The following is a 7,843-nucleotide window of genomic DNA, read 5'->3' as shown; positions in this document are numbered from 1 at the left end:
AAACGATTGTTTTTTCCAACTGCATGACAGGGTAGTCTTTGCCATACAACAAGCACCATATCTGTGGGTTTTCCTATACTCTATTGGTCTGTGTATCCTTGTACCAGTCATGTTCTACCTTAGTTGCTATGCTTTTACAATAATCTAGGCTTCTACTAGTGTTTAGTACTTTCATCGATGATTTAACAAAAATGCTACAGATGGAGTAACTTATTTCTCACAGTTCTGGAGAATGGAAAGTCCTGAAACAGAGTTCCAGTATGGTTGGGTTCTAGTGAAATCTTGCCTCTTGATTTGCAGATGACATCTTGTTATCTACCCATGTGGAAGAGGGGGGATATCTCACTCTCTCTTTATGACTTCTAAGCATTCCCCACTGTTTTGTTTGTTTATTCAAAAATATGGAACATTTCATGAATTTACATGCCATCCTTGTGCAGGGGCCATGCTAGTCTTCTCTGTATCATTCCAATTTTAGTATATGTGCTGCTGAAGCGAGCACCCCAGTGTCTTGTTTAAAATTAACTTCACTGTACCACTCAGGACAAACTGCTCTCCTCTTCCCTCCAGAGTCCTACCTAAAGGTGGCTTTGGAAGCTTCCTTGCCAGATGGCACCTTCTATTAACCATATATCCTCCAGTCATGGTCATGATTGAAAATGATTATTAGACCTCATTCCATTGGAGAATCCACCTAACCGAATTTCTCATGCTGAAAGAATTGCCAGTGGTTGCACAGGCTTATGCCCTTATCCTTTATTTCCAGTCTAGTTGATGCCATGACAACTAGGTCAAATGTTGTATCTTTCACCCTAAGGAACATTTGTATTCTACACATCAATTCAACTGCTCATATTGAAGCAATATGATAGAGGTAGATTTTTCCAGATACCTCCTGGGTTTCTTGTATGGGTAGCAGGAAGAGCCCTTGGTGATTGTATACTTAGCAATTTTGGTGTATGAGAAGGACTACAATGCAGGCATTGTATCTTCTCCAAGGACAAGTAGGCTTTGGGTACCCACCATACCCTCTGGGCTTTCTGCTCATGTGCCTGCTAATCAAAGCTTGACCCTGCCCCTTGCTAGCTGTATGATCTTTAGTAATGCATATGACTTCCTTAAATTTAAATTTATTATTATTATTATTTTTTCCTTTATTGTTATCACTGGAGCTTGGTGCCAGAACTACGAATCCATAACAACTGGTGGCCATTTTTTCCTTTTTTTTTGTTCCCCTATTTTATTTAATAAAATTAAATAAAGAGATAAATTGAGAGGGGAAGGGGAGATAGATAAGAGAGAGAGAAAGATAGACACCAACAGACCTGTTTCACCGCTTGAGAAGCATCCCTGCTGCAGGTAGGGACCAGGGTCTCTAACTGGTTGCACCACTACCTGGCCTCCAATTTCCTTAAGTTTTAATGTCCTTTTCTGTAAAAGAAGATAAATAAAATAGGAGGGTGACAGGAGTCTCTGTAAAGCAAGGTTAATAATGATATGTTCATGTAAGCCTTTCCTTCAAATTAATAGAGGCTATTTTTTATAATATCTATAAAATGTGTGTGACAATGAGGAGAGTTCTCATCATAGCCCCCAGTACACAACACACACACACACACACACACGCACACACACACACACAGAGAGAGAGAGAGAGAGGGAGAGAGAGAGACCCTCTTTTATTAATGTCTTGCTTTAGTGTGCTACATTTGCTACAGTGGATGAACCAACAGACATATATTTATTAGCTAATATTTCTTTGTGTTGACAGTTCTATGGGCTTTGACAAATGTAAAATGATCCACCATTCTGGCACCATACAGAATAGTTTCACTGCTCTAAAAATCTCCTGTGCTGGGGTCAGCAGATAGGTTATATGGTAGACATTCTCTATTATGCACCAAAGGGGGATGCATTGGATCGACCTTCCCGTGGTGCATCCCGTGAGTACCCATTCATTGGGGAAACTGACGATCCTTCCTAGCCGACTGAATCCACATGGATCCCAGTCACTTTCAAAGCCATTAACTGGCTATGGAAGAAGGGCAAATGCTAGAAGAAGAATGCACCAAAGGGAAGCACAATAGATGGCACGTGGGAAGTGGTGTCTGTCTTTCTCCCTCTCCTGTCTGAAATAAAAAAGTTGAGAAATCTGACATGTGAACAGTGGAATCACACATGCACAAAGTTCTGCTGATGACAAAAGCTATCCCCTGTGTTTTGCCTCTTCATAGCCCTCTTCTGTGGCCACAAGAACCCTTGGCAAGTGCTGGTGTTTTTTTTTTTTTTAAATCAATGTTCAAGTGTTTGTGTTGACATAAATTTTCAACTCATTTAGGTAAACACTTAGGAGCATGACTGTTGGGTTGTGTAATGGAGTATGTTAGGTTTGTAAGAAACTGTAAGACTGTCTTCCAGAGTATCTGTACCATTTACACTGCCACCAGCCATGAATAAGCTCCTGTTTTTTCACATCCTCACCAGAATTTGGTGCTGTCAGGTATTAGGACTTTATTAGTTCTGATAGGTATGATTGTTCATTGATTCAGTTTGTAATTCTGATGTTGTTGGGTATCTCTTCATATGCTTATTTGCTGTGAATCTTCCAAAGTGTGGTGTCTGTTTAGACCTTCTGGTGATCTTTAAAACTGGATTTTTTTAAAATTAAGTTTTAGAGTTTTTGTGTGTGTTAGATACAATTCTTTTTCCAAATATGTGTTTACAGATATTTTCTCCCCATCATCATCTTTTCTTTCTCTTAACTGTGTTTTTCATAGAGGTTAGAAGACTTTTAATTTAATGGTGTCCAATTTATCAACCTCAGGGTTCATGCTTTTGGCATTGAATCTAAACACTCATTACCAAAAACAAGGCCAGCTAGCTTTCCCCTTATGTTGTCTTCTAGAAATACTTTAGTTTTGCGTTTTACATCTATGTTTATGATTCATTTTGAATTCACTTTTTCATAAATATCCATGTCCAAATTAATTTTTTCTTCTCCTTTTATTATCTTATTATCAGGGAGAGAATAATGATTTACAAGACTGTTGTCACATGAGTACATTTTCTTATTTCTCCATGATTGGAGAAATACCATATCCACCGCCAACTGAAGTTTTCCTCCACCATTGTGTGTTGGGTCTCCAGCTTCCTCTTGATCCCAGCCATAACTCCTACTCTACCCAAGAGAGTCCTTAGCTCTGCTCTAATAGTCCACAGATAGTTCAGCCTGCACTTTCCCCTTCTTTGTTTCTTAAGTCTCACCTATAAGTCACATCATCTGGTATTTGCCCTTCTTTTTCTGGGTTATCACTTAACATGATTTAATCACTTAACATGTTTCCTGTTCCATCTCTGGTGACATAAAAGAGGTTTCTTGATGTACTTCTTTAAAGTCTCTTTATCTTCCTTTTACAACTAATCATATAGTAAGTACCATTAAATACTTTTTTAAAAAATTATTTATTTTTTCCTTTTTAAATTTTTTATTGGGGAATTAATGTTTTGCATTCAACAGTAAGTACAATAGTTTGTACATGCATAACATTCCCCAGTTTCCCATATAACAATACAACCCCCATTAGGTCCTCTGAATCCTTCTTGGACCTGTATTCTCCCCACCTACCCACCCCAGAGTCTTTTACTTTGGTGTGATACGCCAATTCTATTTCAGGTTCTACTTGTGTTTTCTTTTCTGATTTTGTTTTTCAACTTCTGCCTGAGAGTGAGATCATCCCATATTCATCCTTCTGTTTCTGACTTATTTCACTCAACATGATTTTTTCAAGGTCCATCCAAGATCTGCTGAAAATGGTAAAGTCACCATTTTTAATAGCTGAGTAGTATTCCATTGTGTATATATACCACGACTTGCTCGGCCACTCATCTGTTGTTGGACACCTGGGTTGCTTCCAGGTTTTGGCTGTTACAAATTGTGCTGCCAAGAACATATGTGTACACAGATCTTTTTGGATGGATATGTTGGGTTCCTTAGGATATATCCCCAGGAGAGGAATTGCAGGATCAAAAACTCTTAAAATGATATAAAATATTATATAGTTTTCTATCATGATACTCCATAATTTGTTTAACCAACGTCTTGTTTTCATTTGTATATATAGTTTTGGTTATTAATTTACAAGATGATAAGATTATAGTGGTATATAGCTCCATACTGTATCTACCATCAAGTTTTCTTCCTCACTCCCCTCCCAACTATAGTTTTCACAAAGTCTGAGAGACAGTTCAGATACTCTTTTTTTGGTATGTCTTTGCTATTTTATCAAGTATCAGTAAATGATATTTGTATGAATCAATTTTTTAGCTATCTATTCAGTCTTATTGATATATTTGCTTATTATCTGTCAATATTACATTTTTTTTTCTTTTTAGATAGGTAGAGAAACAGAGACACAGAGAGGGAAAAGATACAACAACACCATCGTCTCCTCCATTGTTGTGGGGACTGGATTTGAATCTTGGTTGTGGGTGTGTCAGAGAACATGCACACATGTGTACTCACACACTGTACAAGTGAGCTATTTTGCTGACCCCATTATTGAGTATTTCTATTAATAAACATGAACTACTTGGATTATCTTTGATTTCAGTGGACTAATACAACATAGGGTTTTAGGTCTGGTAACTCTCTTCAACTACTTTAACTCTAACAGTGAGTGACTCATAGGCTTGGATTTTCCCTCCATCCATTCTTTCTTCCCACCTTCCTTCCCTCCTTCATTCACTTCTTCCATTTAGTAAAGATCTAAGAAATCTGGGATCCTTACATTCTGTGATTCTGCTCTCCTGTGCATTCTCCACTCATCTTAAAGTCAGAAATGAGAGTGAGGAGGCAGGATGGGGGTTGGGGGAGAGGTGGATCTTCACTTCAAAGACAGGAAATGTGGCCTACTTATGTGTTGTGTGCCCAGGAACAAAGGACAACAGGATTTGCTGTAACTATGGCATGTGCTGTGTAGTTATGACAGAAAGTGTGGCTTTTAGAACCTTACATTTATATTATATTGTATTGTACTGTATTAGATTAATTATATTATATTATATTATATTATATTATATTATATTATATTATATTATATTATATTATATTATATTATATTATATTATGTCTGAGGCTTTAGACATAAGTTTACTGAACCCTGAGCCAAACAGAATGGTATTATGACTATCATGGTTTTCATTGATTTATTCATCCATCCATCCATCCATCCATCCATCCATATTCTATTTCCTAGTCCTTGTTTGATGGTGCCTGGTTTGTTCACCCATGTTAAACAACTGGTTGCATGACTCATCTGGTTGCTGTGGACAGCAGTCTCAGGTAGATGCTTGCCTTCACACATCATGAAACCAAGATTGCAGTTGGTTCTGCAGTATATCTGTCTGGATAGTGCTGCTGCTGCTGGCCCAGATATGAAACCTGCCCCCACCAACTTGTTCCTTAGGAACAAGTTGTTCAGAGTCATAGCTCTTCTGGGGTAATCACATTTACATGAAACTTTTCTTTTAAAAAATTTTAGTTATATATATTTACTATTGATAGAAACAGAAATTGTAAGGGGAAGAGGAAGCAGCAAGAGAAAGAGACAGCCCTGCTTCACCACTTGTGAAGCTTTTCCCCTGCAGGTGGAGATCAGGGCCTTGAACCTGGGTTCTTGAGCACTGTAATATGTGCTCTTAACCAGGTGTGTCACCACCAGGCCCCTCATGAAGCTTTTCTTAGACATGATGTCAATTACTCTAAGTGAGTCCCTTGAACTCAGCATTGTAACATCTCCATCATGCAGATCAAGAAACTGAGACGAGGAGAAGTGATAAGCTTCAGGCAAAAGGTAGACAAAAGCAGAGCTGGAACTCCAGGAAGGGTGAGCTGTGGTCTCAGTAACTTCTCTCCTGAAGACCCAGAGAGGAGGGAAGGCATATTTATGGGGTCAGATCATGGATAGCCCAGGTACCTTGCATCTATTATGCTTTAGCTGCAGATGTGAGCAGGACAGGATGGGAATGCAGCTTTGCAGCAATAATTAGTTTATTCCTGAGGTCAGCAGTATAAATAGTAGAAAAATGCATTTCCTGTTCCAACCCAAATAAACAAGTGGCAGCCAGTTGGCTGGGCGCCACTGATGGGATTTCAGCCATGTGTGCCTTGCCTTTGGCCACGAGTTTAGGCGGGAGAGCAGAAGAGGAATGTTTCTCCGCAGGCCCAGTCCTGCCCTTGACTGGTGACTTACTTGGAAGACTTTGACAGACTGGTGTCCACCCAGATATTTGCAAGCTCCTGCTGTAATTATGGAGATTAGCAGAGCTGGATGGATATGTTGAGGAGTGGCACCAAAATGGGCTTGTATTGTTGATGTTCTCTCTGTTACTGGTACGTAGGGGATGCCTGAGGAATGTTGTTGAATGACCAAATGGATAGGATGGTATCCAGTGGAAGGATCTGGATGTGGGAACACAGTGGGCTGAGGAGATATATTGTTCCTTTCTCAGGATTTGCCCCATTAATCAGAAGTGAGCCTTGGACCACTCATCTAGTGCTAAGATAGACAGTTGGCTCCACCTTAGGGAAAATGCTTACTGTCTACATTTTCCCTTTCTTTTTCTGTAATAAGTATGCCCACACATTCTTCTATTTGTTGTTCATTTGTTCATTCATTTATTTTCACAGAGTTATTGCATGGTCTCATAGATAGTATAGTGGCTATGGATAGGACTTGCATGAATGAGGGCCATGGCTCTGCACCCAGTTTTATCCCTTATTAATTAATACCGAATCTTTTTCCCCAAAATAAAGAAGAAGCAAGGGGGTGCCAGTGAAACAGCTCACTTACACAGTGCGTGTGACCCATGTTCAAGCCTGACCCCCATCAAATTGAAGGAAGTTGCTGTGGAACTTTGCTGCTGTGGAGTCCCTCTCCTCCCCCCTCCCTTCCTGCCTCTGTGGCTTTAAAAAAGGAAGAAATAAGAGGGCAAAGAGGAAGAAGCCCCTTACCTTTGCAGATGTCAAGTCCCCACCTTGGTCCCTCTGATTAACCTCACTTTGCTTGGTGACCTCTTTCTCATCTCTCAAGTTTAGAGGTCACCTCTACTGTTTTTTGTTTTTGTTTTTTGTTTGTTTATGTTTTTTAACAGCACTGCTTAGCTCTTATTTATAGTAGTGTGAAAGATTAAACTGAGTCCCTCAGTCTGAGCTCCAATGCACAACGTTTATTCATTTCCAACATCCTTTCTGATGAAATAAATGCCACCATTTCTCCATTAAGGGTAGATGCTCTCTTCTTCTTAAATATTGTCCTTTTCTAAAAGGAATTCACCCCCTGTGGAGCAGGAAAATTCTTTATACTTGTTCTCCACAACTTTCATCGAGTGAACCAAAGACATGGAAAGAATAAGCCACATACTTAGGTCCACACAGCTCATCTGCAGTATATTATGAAGGTGAATTGAGTCCTGAGTCTCCTTCTCGAAATGAGGGCTGACTGTTTAGTAAGGCTTGGCAGAGGAGGGAACAGACACTCTGAGTGGTGCCTTGGAGACCCCTCCAAGGACTCTTGGCTATGGAGACAGGGTCCCTCTTTAGCCTGGGCATTCTGTAGTCCCACTTCCTGCCTACCAGCCAAATTTGACATTTGTTGCTCCAGCTAAGACTGAGAGTGAGGCCACTTGAGGATATTCTGAGAAGTTTGTGTGATTCCCCTGAGGTCCTTGGGGAGAGATCCTTCTCCTCTTGCTGGTCTTTCTCATGGGCAGGGTGTAAGGTTCCCTGTCTCTGGCAGGCTGCCTCATTTTCTCAGGCACTTCTAGACTTTTCTGGAGCCCACAG

General features: G+C 39.9%; 1 non-coding gene across 1 annotated transcript; it reads right to left on the bottom strand.

Moving 5' to 3' along the window:
- Nucleotides 1–395: 395 nt before the first annotated feature.
- Nucleotides 396–502, bottom strand: LOC132532480 (U6 spliceosomal RNA). The gene has a single exon (XR_009544435.1). It is a non-coding gene; the product is annotated as a U6 spliceosomal RNA (small nuclear RNA).
- Nucleotides 503–7,843: the final 7,341 nt, after the last annotated feature.

This window comes from Erinaceus europaeus, chromosome 13, assembly GCF_950295315.1.
Source record: "Erinaceus europaeus chromosome 13, mEriEur2.1, whole genome shotgun sequence".
NCBI classification, from domain to species: domain Eukaryota; kingdom Metazoa; phylum Chordata; class Mammalia; order Eulipotyphla; family Erinaceidae; genus Erinaceus; species Erinaceus europaeus.
This window is presented reverse-complemented; position numbering and strand designations above follow the sequence as displayed.